We start from the raw sequence: 13,810 nt of genomic DNA on the forward strand, positions 1-13,810 counted from the left end.
TACTGTTACAACTCTAGTTTCTAATGTAGGTTTTGACTGGAAATACATGTACATTTCGAAAGGGGGTGGGGTATCCCACATTTTACTTCAACGCTTGGTTACATTGATAGCTAGTGTAGCTGTATTTTGTGTTTTTAAAGCAACTGCATTAGTAAACTCAGCAGTGCTTACAAGCCGTCATGTGCTTAAAATAACATATGTTCACAAATATCAATGGGAATATGCATGGATGATATTCAAATAAACGAGCGTGGAAAAAAACAGAAAACATACATATGTCACAATTTCAAATTGTTTTGAACAAAGAGAAAAACATTAAGTGCGGGGGAAACTGCTTGCCTAATTTGTGCAGTTCCCTTCTGTGAGCATTAAATCTTCTCATGTGATTAAGAAATTGATTTGTATTAGTGTTGCTTTCTTCTTTTTTTTTATTTGCCAAAAAAATAGTCAAACATAAAGGCTTGAATTCCCAAGGATAATTCAAATCAAATCCATGGTTTGAATTTCGTCCCTGGACTTAAAACTCGAAATAGTCCTACCTTGCACGTGTGGCACGTCAGTGTGTGTTCAGTTCGAATGTCTTGCCATATATGATGTGTCACACTCATTTATATGCAATCAATTTTGCATAATCCATGGACGAGATTTAAACTCTCTTTGTGAGTTCCATACAATAATGTTCATGTAAAGGTATGTCTAAAGGATTTGTTTCTGTTATATGTCCGCCACAAAGAGTCGCTGGAGGCATTATGTTTTCTGGTTGTCCATCCACCTGTCCTTCCGTCCATCCTTCCATCTGTAATCAATTATGTGGACAGTGTTACTTCAAACCATTTGAGGTATCCAAAGGAAACTTGGCATATCTATGTACATGAGTAGACAAGGTTGCGCCTATCAACTTCTGGATGCACATGCTCAAATTCAAAGTTCAAGGTCAAATTTGCAAAATTTCACTATTTCCCCCATATCTCTGCCCTGCCTGAAGGCATTTTCATGAAGCTTAGTGTATACACGCATTACCAAGTAAAGATTCTCTAGGGAAAGTCTAAGGCCATGAGGTCAAAATTCAGTGGTCAAAGGTCAAGTGAAAATGCAAATTAAACGTTTTCCTCCATATCTTGGAAATGGCTCATGCTACCTTCATGAAACTCAGTACACTGTATATGCACTTACTGCCTGACAAATATTCTCTTGAGAATCCTTGAGTCGTGGGTTTAACCCTAACCAGGCCGGGCTTTTTTGGGCGTTCTGTGGCCGGGGAGGGGTTGATTCAACCCCCCCCCCCCCCCCCCCCCCCCCCCGAGATCTCGGCCGTCGATCGCGCAATCGCCATGAAATTTGGCACGTGCATTACCTGTGGCGTAATCTACCAAGCTATACAAAAAGAAATGGAAATTTTCGTCATAATGATTAATTATGCTAATATATGCATAAAATCATACATTTTGCTCTAAATCAGAAATTAAAGCTCCTAGAATCCTAATTTTTGGTGAAAACATTCTTTGTAGCATTCGTAACAATGTACTTGAAAAAAAATTTGGTATCAAAATCAATTTCTTATGTATTTTATTGTTTTATGAATTTCTTATGTATTTCTCTGTTTTTTCGACCTTTTGTTTTATCATTTTTTTTTCCGCGAAATTTATGACAGAACCTATATCAAGCATAATTATGCTAAAATTAATTAGTTTCAGCCTATGAAAGTGAAAATAATCATATCTTTATGAATAAGAAGAGAAAACTCCATTTGCATAGACTTTATACATAAAATCACGTTTTTGAACCATTTTCGGTCTGACAGGCATGTATAAAACGTTATGCAGCGTCGTAATGGTATGCACGATTTTCGCGAAAATGGTGTCAAAAGATGCGCGAGACTTGAAAGTAAAAAGTCAGCGAACGGCGCGGTCAACAAATTTCGCGCGGCAGAGCAGTCGCGAAAAATGTCGAGGGGGGGGGTTGATTCAACCCCCCCCCCCGCCTTTTTAGGGTTAAAGGTCAATAGTCAAAGGTCAGATGAAAATCCAAAAATTCCCCTGAAATAGTGCTGAAATTACAGTATTACATACCTTGAAAAATTCTTCGTGCATACACTTGATTAAACTAGGTGTATACATGTATTACTGCAGAGCGATTCTGTAAGGAAAGATTTGGGCCACTGAGTCAAAGGTTAATTTAATGATAATGTTGAATTGTCACTATTTTCCCCATATTTTGAAAATAGCTCAACGTATTGTCATGAAAATTGGATATTACCAGTTGGTACTTATTTGGAGCAAGATATGGGCCATGGAGTCAAAGGGCGAGGGTCAGTGGTCCAGTGAAAATGCTCAAATTCCTAAATACTTGCCCTCTAAAACAATTTAGTCTCTTAAATGAAATCTGATTAAAGGAATGTATAAACACTAAACACATTTGGGGTTGTGCCATCAAACTTTCAAATATGTCATTTCAGTTTTTTTACCAATTACAATGTACACTGTATATGAAACTGTCATCTCACACTGTCAAGATAATACGTGTACACATCAGACCTATGGGAGAATTATGCTACTGTATATGGCGGAGGCATACCAGTCACCATGATAACATTTCTAGTTGTCTTGTATTGTCCATCACAACTCAGTGTAATACACAAATCAAGAAGTGCCATTGACGAAATTCTGTGAAGTGTCACAGAATTGTCCCATAAGTGGAGCATGTAGGCCTATGACTGTTTTGACGTTTGCTCCTGTTATGTTCATCTCATTTGAGTTTTATGGCGCAACTGGTCCGTGTAGATTTATTGATCCGTTAATCTGGAAACATGTTTGTATTATGACACTGAGGCATAGAAAGAAATACAGTATATGTTTATTATGAATATTTGTACTGTGTTGTTTGTCTGTCGTCATTAACTTTTTCTTAAAACGTTACATTTTCCATGAATCATCCATGTACGGAGGAGGTGCTGTCTACAGTAATTGCTTGTTACGATTCGTGATATTGTGTCTTGTCATGTGTGGCGCGTGCTTCATGTGGTTACATTTCTTGATAGCAGTTGTGCAGATCACGTGATATTTGATCGCTGTCCATACATGATTTTTTTTTTTTTTAACTGCCAAACGAGTAGCATTTTGTTTATGCCAAGACGATGTGTATCTGTATGTGCGTGCTTTGTTTGTATTTTACAGTATGTATTTTTGGTATTTATGAAGACCCCGTGAAGCATTTAAATACATTGTAAATGCTTTACTCTCCAAAAGCACTCCTTTTAGCTCAGTTATCATCGTTAAGTCTTTAGCTGAAATTTGTGGAAATGTGAACTGTGCAGAGTACCAGATAGTATGCACTGTCATTATCATTCAATTCAATCTTCAATTTTATTCCACATGCTAAAAAGTATAAAATTTAAATATATACATAACATAGCATATTGCACATTACGTTTACATTGGAAACCAAAAGGAAAATTCATCACCATGGAAACTGGGTAGAGCGTCTATGCACGCACCAGGTTCCAACCCAAGCTATATATATATTCTAAAAGACCGTGATATCATCACTTCAGCAGTTCATTAACATTTATAAGCATTTCCCCTGACATTCGTATATTTTATTACGCTATAAAAAGTTTATAAAAAATCAGAAGTACTTTCGGTCGATTTCCTCACTTTTTTTCTGATCAGAAACACAAGACTTCATAAAAGAGATTTAACTATTATAGGCAGCAGTTGAAGACTGTTTCCTGCTACATGTATTACGGGGCGACATCATACTAATAGTTTAAACCTGTCTTGACATCACGGGAGAATCGGGAGCCATTACCGATACAAGTAGGTCCTACTGAGATACGTGAGTGTCGTAATGGAATAATCAAGACGATCGTTTGACAGGTTTACATGTATTTTCATCTGTTTTTGGCACATTCCCTAATGAGACCATCAGGTGCCGTGAAGTTGTGATTGATGAGAATAATAATGTGAATATGTTTGAGCAAAATTGATGTGAGTATGGGGTCAAGAACACAGAAAAATTGTATCGGCAGAGCGGACGACTGACTGGCAACTCAAATTCCTTCTTTTATGGCAATCTTCGGACAATTTTGATAGCATTTGTAAAATGTGTGGACTTCAAAGATTGATTGGAGGAGTGATCGTCGCCGTTTGTTTTATGCTAACCTTCGCGGCAAAAATAAACCGAGCACAATCTCAATGAATCCCCACCTCTCCCCCCCCCCCCTTACTACCAGGGAACTGATGCGGAAGATGACGAGAGTGAATGTGATAACAGACCGTATTATCTAACGAAGTTATTGCCATCACTCCATATGTAGTGTATGTATAGACAAGGAAAACAGTAGATGTTGCACGATGCCGCCTGGTGGTACAATGTAGAAGCTTTCGACCTAAAATCCGGTCGAAAGCTTCTACCACGAGCCGGCATCGTGCGACATCTACTGGTTTACTGTTTTAGTTGTCTCAAATATATCATTCTTCCCAAGATGACAGAAGCATTCGATGAAAACATCGTGAGGGCTGGGCTACATAATTAGCTTTTTGGCATTTCCTCAAAGAAAGGACCGATATTTGCTCCCGTGCAACAATTGCTCTCATGAAATATCTGCACGCTATAGCGAAACATAAATCTACCTACGAACATAACCCTAACCCTAATGTCATCCTCACATCAAACTAAACCTAAAACCCTATCACAACCCTAACCCTAAGTCCTTGGAGAAAGTAAGACCGAAGCAATTGTCGCAGGATCAAATGTCATATTGTCATGTGCATTCTTGAAGAGTTTGAAGTACGGTCTCTGTCATAAAGTACAAAATAATACCTTTTTAAATGATACATTGGTCACTACATATAAAGGTACATTTGTGAAGTGATGGTCAAAAGAAGCAAAAAATTTATTATTGTTCTTTTTATTTTTTCTTGATCTTTAATCGCAAATGTCTCCATTGGCAAATATGGACTTATCGGTTTTTGCGAAAAAACTCTTCATTTGGTAACCAGCACAGCATACCATGTCACTCGTCATTGCAGTATAGTAGTGGTCTCTGTTTCTCTCGCCGTCACCCCATTGAAACCACTATTAGTAATAATAATAATAATAATGATAATGATAATAATAATAATAACAATAATAATAATAATAATAATAATAATAATAATAATAATAATAATAATAACAACAATAATAATAATAATAACAATAATGATAATGATAACATCAACAACAATAGGGCAAGCTTCGTCCATTAGAAAAATGAAATGAATTTGGCCGTAAACTCTTGAGTATAATAACATGAATTATCTGTGACCTTTTCCTCGTTCACTTTACGACGGCGCCTAAGCTTTAGTGATAGATAATAGATTTAAAGCAAAATGGATGTTCAGCCAGGAGCTTTGTCGGTAGTAACATAAATGCATTTACGAGCTTGCATGATATATAATTATGATCAATTATTGCTTGTAAAACATTGTTATCATTGTTGCTGGTACTGAGAAAAACGTACAAATTGGACAAATTGGGAGAATTTCCCCCTCACTAAACTTTACGACATCAGGCATCCGAACTGTCGGTAGCAATTGGCAACGCAGAATATGCCAACAACTAAAGCTAGGAAGTCTTGGTTTTGTTTTTGTATGGAATTATTGATTTTAGTCTCTCTATAAGAATATCCGGCGGAGCAGTCACGGATTTTGTTTGCCCCACCCCCCCCCCCCCCCACCCCCGCTCCCCCAACCCCGTTTCTCGGCCCCAGTGTAGCGAAGTAGGTACATGTGTGAGTACTCCTTATTAGTATACATGTGCTTTGGGTTTGTGTTGGTGTATGTGTGCATATATGTGAGTAAGTTAGATGGGTGCATGTGTGTATGTTGGCATCCATATGTTTACTTGCATATGACAGGGGATATTTTTGTATGCAAGTATGTTTATTTTAAAATATTTTGTGTTTGTGTGTTTATGTGTATGTGTGCACTGTGTCCTTTCCTGTGTATATGTTTTTGTGACGCTTTTTTTTTTTCGTGGTATATAGCAATGTAGAGATGACCAGATTACAAAGATGGAGGCATTCTGTGGCCGTGCCATGCAAAGTAGGCCTACTTCATTTAATGTTTCCGAATAGACCAACACCTCGTGAGAAGATGAGACTAGTGACGTCATCAAGGAAACTGACGAAACAATGAAATATTTCGAGACGTTGTATCAGCATCGAATCAGTTTAGAAGAGGACCTGTGAAATACATTCATGTACAGACAGTTACATGAAAATGACGAATTCATACATTTACATGAAGAGTACATCTGATATGTTTATTCCTGTACGTTATCAAATCTGTACTCGTGTACAAGTATGGGGTTAGTGTGAGTTTCTTTCGTTGATAGGGAAAATAATGGATGGCATATTATATATATATATATAATATTATGTTTGAGTGTGTGCGGATGTGTGTGTGTGTACACATTGCATGTTTGCATAAAACATATACATAATGTACCTATGTTTTATTTCTAAAAAGCTTTGCCTTCTTCTGCGGGAAGTCTCACTTTTGCTTCCGTTTAATTTGTCTGCATGTTCAGTGTATCATAGAACCAAAGGTCCTCTTGTTAGTAAAATTTTGTGCTTTTATTGCGTGATATCTTAAATTATTTATCTCAGAAGTGTCTCAGAGATTTACAAAGTAAACACAATCACTGATATTTCATTCAGATGGTGGTTATATTTGCCTTCAAAACTATAGCTAAGAACTATAGCTAGTTCAGAATATCCAACGAAAATGAACACAAAAGTGAAATAGTCAAAAATAGTTCATAATGTTCAACTCTTCACCATAGCTAATCGTAAATGCCTTCGTGTAAGGCAGATCACGGTAGGGAAACTTTTAAGGAAAAGACATTTATAATCGATTCTCATGCGCATCCATGTTCTGATCAAACGTGTACACTTTACCAAGGCCTATGGAAATTCATATATATGTCAGATATTTCGAAAAGAGATTGCACAGAACCCTGAAGATTTTTGAACCTCTTGAAGCATGATTACAGCTCTTAGATTCTATCTTACTTCAAGCAACGGCTTGCATGATATTAAAAAGTATCAATAACATGACGCCAGCTATAAGTTCCATAGTTTATGACATAATCATATTTACTCTTGAGTCTTGCATAATAGCTGTTTATACGTGGATATTATCCTTGCTCAGAAGGCTACAGAAAACAGCAACAACAACAAATACTACTGTAAACTCCACGAGTAAAATTAACAGAATATAGTATGTTGCTCTTAATGACTATAATTATGTTAAGGTAATTATAATACCTCTTTTATTACTATACCCCCGCCAAACGAAGTTTGAAGGGGGTATATAGGAATCAGCGGACGGTCGGTCGGGCGGTCGGTCGGGCGGTCGGGCGGTCGGGCGGTCGGTCGGGCGGTCGGGCGGTCGGGCGGTCGGTCGGGCGGTCGGTCCGTTGCAAATCTTGCGTCGCGAACTACTTCCTCAGTTTTCAACCGATTCCCATAAAACTTGGCACAGATGTGTGCCTTGGGTTGTAGATGTGCAAGACGTATTTTTTGACAGTACCCAAAAGTACGTTGCCATGGTAACGGCATATTATGGGCAAAAATGGGTACAAATCTTGCGTCGCGAACTCCTCCCACAGTTTTTGATCAATTTTTATGAAATTAGGTACAGATGTTCTTCTGAATATGTTAATGTGCAAGACTCATATTTCCGCAGTGGCAAAAAGTGAGTTGCCATGGTAACGGCATGTTATTGGTAAAATATAGGGCAAAATGCTTCATGGCAAAACTGCTTCATCATTGTTCTTCCAATTCTCATGGAATTCATATTGAATGTTTGTCTTAGGATATAGGTCAGCATGACACATTTCTTGACAGTGACAAAAAGTATGTTGCCATGGTAACAGCTCACATATTATGAGCCAAAATGATGGAAAATTTTGTGTTGCAAACTACTTCCTCAGTTTTTGCCCAATTTCCATGAAACTTGGTACAGATGTGTGCCTTTGGTTGTAGATGTGCAAGACGCATTTTTTGACAGTACCCGAAAGTACGTTGCCATGGTAACGGCATATTAATGGCAGAAGATCAAGGAAAGATCTTGCGGATTTAACTACTTCCTCAGTTTTTTGACCAAAGCTTATGAAATGTGGCACACACCTTGATCTTGGTGGGAAGATGTGGAAGACATATTTTTCGGACGTGTCGGAAGCTGTGTTGCCATGGTAACGGCATATAAATGGCAGAAGATCAAGGAAAGATCTTGCGGATTGAACTACTTCCTCAGTTTTTGACAAAAGCTTATGAAATGTGGCACACACAATAGTCTTGGTGGGAAGATGTGCAAGACATATTTTTCGGACGTGTCGGAAGCTGCGTTGCCATGGTAACGGCATTTAAATGGCAGAAGATCAAGGAAAGATCATTCCTTGGGTAAGACTGTCGTCACGGGGCGGGGATATTAATCACCTTAAGTGATATTTCTAGTTTTATAAGGTAATATTTCATGCTAATATTATCTTTAGAATTAAAACATTAAATTGATTATAACCGAAAATTGTTGTTCTTATAACATTTGTTTGTTTGTTTGTTTTCATGAAAATAAGATTCTCCAGAATAGAAGTTTAATGGTCACAGGCATACAATGCATTTCAGATGCGACAACTATATATTGTTTTGGCATAACTAGTCTCTCATTAGCTGGTACACAAAATGATCGCTCTTGAATTTCTGTATTGGCATATGAATTCAAGAGGAATGGTGATCATTCCCATAAGAATATTCAAGAGTAATAATGATTTAGCAATGGTGACATATTACGGGGATACGTAAAATTATTTGCTTTTTCATAATATAGAGGAATCAATTTTGAATTTTCAGCAAAAAAAAAACAGGATAATATTCGTGATTCGAAAGGTTTGTTAAACATTATTATGAAATAAAATGGGGTTTGTTAATCGGAAAATGACAACGATGTGCGGACTAACGAGCCTTTCTTTTTCGTATTAACAAACCTTCCAACAATCTTTTTGATTCGCATTCGCGAAACTTCGGAATAAGGAACTTTAATTTCATTTTTGTATTGACAAACCTTCGGAACTTTCCGAATAACGAACTCTAACCACAGAACCAATGACAGATGTCTAAGACGATATTGTCTATAGTTAAGTAGAAAAGTTATGTGACCATGGTTAATTTTGCTTCATAGCGAAATCTTATTAAGCTATAACTTCAATGATTTTCGTGTTGTTTTGATCAATGTAGATACCGGTCTTACTTAGATTGATTCTATGCGACCTTTCAATTACGATCAACGTATTAAAAGTCAATTTATACAGCAGAGAGTTTTCCTTGTAACAAATTACGCGAATTTAACTTTCTTCACCGTACTAGAAGAGAGCAGAAAAGACAGTGGCCTTGTACTGCTTAGTGTCTGAAAAGCAGTCTTTGCCAACGTCACGTGCACCTTCCTCACATATCAAACATGACAGACTTACTGATACTCGACCAAAAATCTATGACAGCTTTTGTGTAGTTTTCATTTATGTGCTCAAAGTTTTAGTAATCGTGTGCCTTTCCTTAGTATGATTTTTTTAGCTGTCATTTATTTGTTAGCCTTTATCATCCATGTTATTGCCATGTTATTTTGGCAGAGCTATATCCAAGTCTCACGCATTCTGAGTGAGACCCAAGCATTAGGGGTTGTCTCACGATCTCTCGCATGGCACCCATTTTTCTCACGCATCGGGCAAAGTCTGCAATTTGGGCCCATAATAAGGAGCATAGCTCAAACAATTGTCAAAGGATTAAAGTGATAGTTAAAATTGAAGGTATATCTTCCTTTTGCTTTCAAAATAAGTAAAAAATATTCACTTAAGTATGCCCGTGATCGCACCATTAAGAGCTAAAAATTGAAAAATCTCCCTACCGTGGGAGGCCACGGGGGGGGGGGGGGGGGGGGGGGGACCCCTCCCACACCCTCGCATTCGCTCGCCGAGATGCCGAGTCATGAAAATCTCACTCGTAAAAATTTGTTGAACTTGGCATCCCTGTTTTGTACAATCAGTTCCATAATATGTACACATTTTTTGTTGCAATACATTATACGTTTTGTTTTCTTTGAATCTGTATCGATACCAAACAATGTTATTGGAAATAAAGTTTCATCCAAATTAAATTGAATTGAATTGAAAATGTGTAATGCAAATACATGTATATCCTTTACATTAATGGTAATGCATGTAAATGCATTAAGAGTGATACGTCTGTATCTATTTCTGTGTGAATACCCCCCAAAACGTAATAACATTTTATGCTGTCTGATCACGCCGATTAAAAGGTCTGTGATCCCACCATTAGGTGTCATTGATCAAGTTCTTTGCCAATTTAACTGTTAAAGGTCTGTTAGAAAAAAAGAAAGAAAATGAGCCGGGTTGTGAACATGACACCTTTTTTTATGGTTTTCTCCATTCAATTTGATTTACATAGTAAAGACAAACAGTCCAAACTGTACTTTTACATCGAGTGTATAGAGCGATATTAAGAGAACGTATAGTAAATTTTAACAAAAATTGGACGATGCGTTCAAAAGTTCGGAGTGTTTATAAGCTTTGGTACCATCATCTGCGGACGAACGGGCAACAGTTCACGACGTCACTGCAGAAATATGATAGGAAGAAAAAAAAGAGAATTCCACAAATCTCCTTTTTAAAATGAAAAGTAGGCATTTACATCCTTTGAAATGTTACTGACATATTCTTCAAAGGGTAATGCTATTTCCCCGACTGTCTGAAAGAAGTAGGTCTATCTATTAGGTGCCAGGTAAAAATGGCAGGGGTAAAAATGGCAGAGGTAAAAATGGCAGAGGTAAAAATGGCAGAGGTAAAAATGGCAGAGGTAAAAATGACAGGGGTAAAAATGGCAGAGGTAAAAATGGCAGAGGTAAAAATGGCAGGGGTAAAAATGGCAGAGGTAAAAATGGCAGAGGTAAAAATGGCAGGGGTAAAAATGGAAGAGGTAAAAATGGCAGAGGTAAAAATGGCAGGGGTAAAAATGGCAGAGGTAAAAATGGCAGAGGTAAAAATGGCAGAGGTAAAAATGGCAGGGGTAAAAATGGCAGGAGTAAAAATGGCAGAGGTAAAAATGGCAGGGGTAAAAATGGCAGGGGTAAAAATGGCAGAGGTAAAAATGGCAGGGGTAAAAATGGCAGGGGTAAAAATGGCAGAGGTAAAAATGGCAGGGGTAAAAATGGCAGGGGTAAAAATGGCAGAGGTAAAAATGGCAGAGGTAAAAATGGCAGAGGTAAAAATGGCAGAGGTAAAGATGGCAGGGGTAAAAATGGCAGGGGTAAAAATGGCAGGGGTAAAAATGGCAGAGGTAAAAATGGCAGGGGTAAAAATGGCAGGGGTAAAAATGGCAGAGGTAAAAATGGCAGGGGTAAAAATGGCAGGGGTAAAAATGGCAGGGGTAAAAATGGCAGGGGTAAAAATGGCAGGGGTAAAAATGGCAGAGGTAAAAATGGCAGAGGTAAAAATGGCAGAGGTAAAAATGGCAGAGGTAAAAATGGCAGGGGTAAAAATGGCAGAGGTAAAAATGGCAGAGGTAAAAATGGCAGGGGTAAAAATGGCAGGAGTAAAAATGGCAGAGGTAAAAATGGCAGGGGTAAAAATGGCAGGGGTAAAAATGGCAGAGGTAAAAATGGCAGAAGTAAAAATGGCAGAGGTAATAATGTCAGAGGTAAAAATGGCAGAGGTAAAAATGGCAGAGGTAATAATGGCAGAGTTAAAAATGGCAGAGGTAAAAATGTCAGAGGTAAAAATGTCAGAGGTAAAACTGGCAGAGGTAAAAATGTCAGAGGTAAAAATGTCAGAGGTAAAATGTCAGAATTAATGAGAGTGATTTCGTCAGAGATAAACGTATGAAGAGGTTTTGATTGACAACCTAGCCAGAGCAAACTGTATCGAATTATCAAATTCCAACTGCAGGTTTGAAGAATATTGAATTATGTTTTAAAAAGATTAGAGCACTCTCACTATTCTGAGTTTGGTTCAAGTGCAGTGGCGTAATCTGTCCGTTCAGAGGAATAATAAACCAGCTAAGAGCCTAGTAGGCCTATGGGAAATTTTTATTATTATTATTATTATTATTATTATTATTATTATTATCTTTATTACTATTATCTATCATTATAAGGGGGTTCCAACAATGCTGCAAAACCCTTAAACAGTATAATCCTATGTTGTTTCGCCCAATGAAGTTATCACACACACACACACACTCACGAACCCACTTTTGGTATAAACATTATACTTCTATACGCAGATATACATACTCTCACATACACACTCTTAAACAAACGAATTCCGATCACGTCCAGGCTAGTATATTGTCATTATTTTTCATTTTTTGAACTGTTTAGTGTAAAGAAGTAAAGGAGACATCAGTAGTCGAAGCAAACCGCTAATTTTTCACCTGTTCTATGTTATTTTCTCACATTCAGGTTTCGTAGGAGGCTATTTATTTAACAAGGCCTGATCACGACATAATGTAGAAATAAAAATACAAAACGCAAAAAACAAACTACAGCAGATGTATCGGCAGACATAAGTAAGCTCTTGCAAAACATTTTATTACATTGTTCAAGTATCACATGGCGCAAAAACAAATATCTCGAAGTTTAATGAACACTTTGTGGTCACTTAACAAACTTATGCTTATTAAAACTGGAGACGAACTTTAGCAATAAACTGTTCAAGTGAGAGTAAAAACCGATAGTTTGCCATGGGATTTTTTCAATCATTGTCGAACGAATCCGCAGGCGAAAAAATGTAAATGTTTGATGCCTTTCAAACTTAGCTGTTGCTCCCGAAGTCAGATTCCATTACGTTTAACGTAGTAAATCTATCAACATTGTGTGTTGCTAAAGATTGGTATATTCAGCCACCGAAAATGACGTTGTTCTCTCGTTATAAAACAACAGTAAGAAAATCCAATCCAATCCCATCCATTTAGAATGAAATCACCGCCTCGATGACTACCATATGATCGCGATTTAATTTACACAGCTCTGCAAGACTCTCTTCGTCATTTTCATGAGGCCTGTAGTACGAAGCCATATGAAGAGTCTTAGACCCCGCCGTATTTAATTTACACAAGATAATTTCACAATCCCTTTTTTTTTAATGTTCTATGGAAGAACATGATCAATGGTGGAAATGGGCTGCATGCTTGACGGAGGTCTGCGCTCTCAGAGTGCTTTTCTAGTTTGTTAGTTACCTCCGCCAAGGGAGGAGGTTATGTTTTCGTTACCGTTGATTTGTTCGTTCGTTAGTTAGTTAGTTAGTTAGTTTGTCCGTGTGCAAAATAAGTCAAAAAGTAGTTAACGGTTTGAGATGAAACTTGCAGGAAAGGTTGAGAATGGCACAAGTAACACACGATTAAATTTTTGTGGTGATCCGAGAATTTCAAACCTTTACGCGTGTTTTTTCGCGCATGTTTACCTTTTTTTCCGTTTTAATGTTTATAATAACGTATACATCGTTTACGTCACGGTTTATGCACTCTCATCTCATAGCCCCAAGAAAATGTTTCGGATAAACCAGAAAGAGGTCAGGTGAGGCGATATGCATTCTACCTGTTTAAGTGAGGAAAACGAGGGGAATATTTTGTACATGTACGTAAGCCCTATTGGTCGTGAAGGAATGCAGTTTTCATTCTGGACAATTTTTGTACATGCTCCATTTGCAATAGTTTAGAGACGTTGGAGGCTGGGTGGAAGGTTTGGTTCTTTCCATT

The sequence above is a fragment of the Diadema antillarum genome, unplaced genomic scaffold, assembly GCF_040938485.1.
Source record: "Diadema antillarum isolate AM-2024a unplaced genomic scaffold, OU_Dant_1.0 scf00000202, whole genome shotgun sequence".
In the NCBI taxonomy this organism is placed as follows: Eukaryota; Metazoa; Echinodermata; class Echinoidea; order Diadematoida; family Diadematidae; genus Diadema; species Diadema antillarum.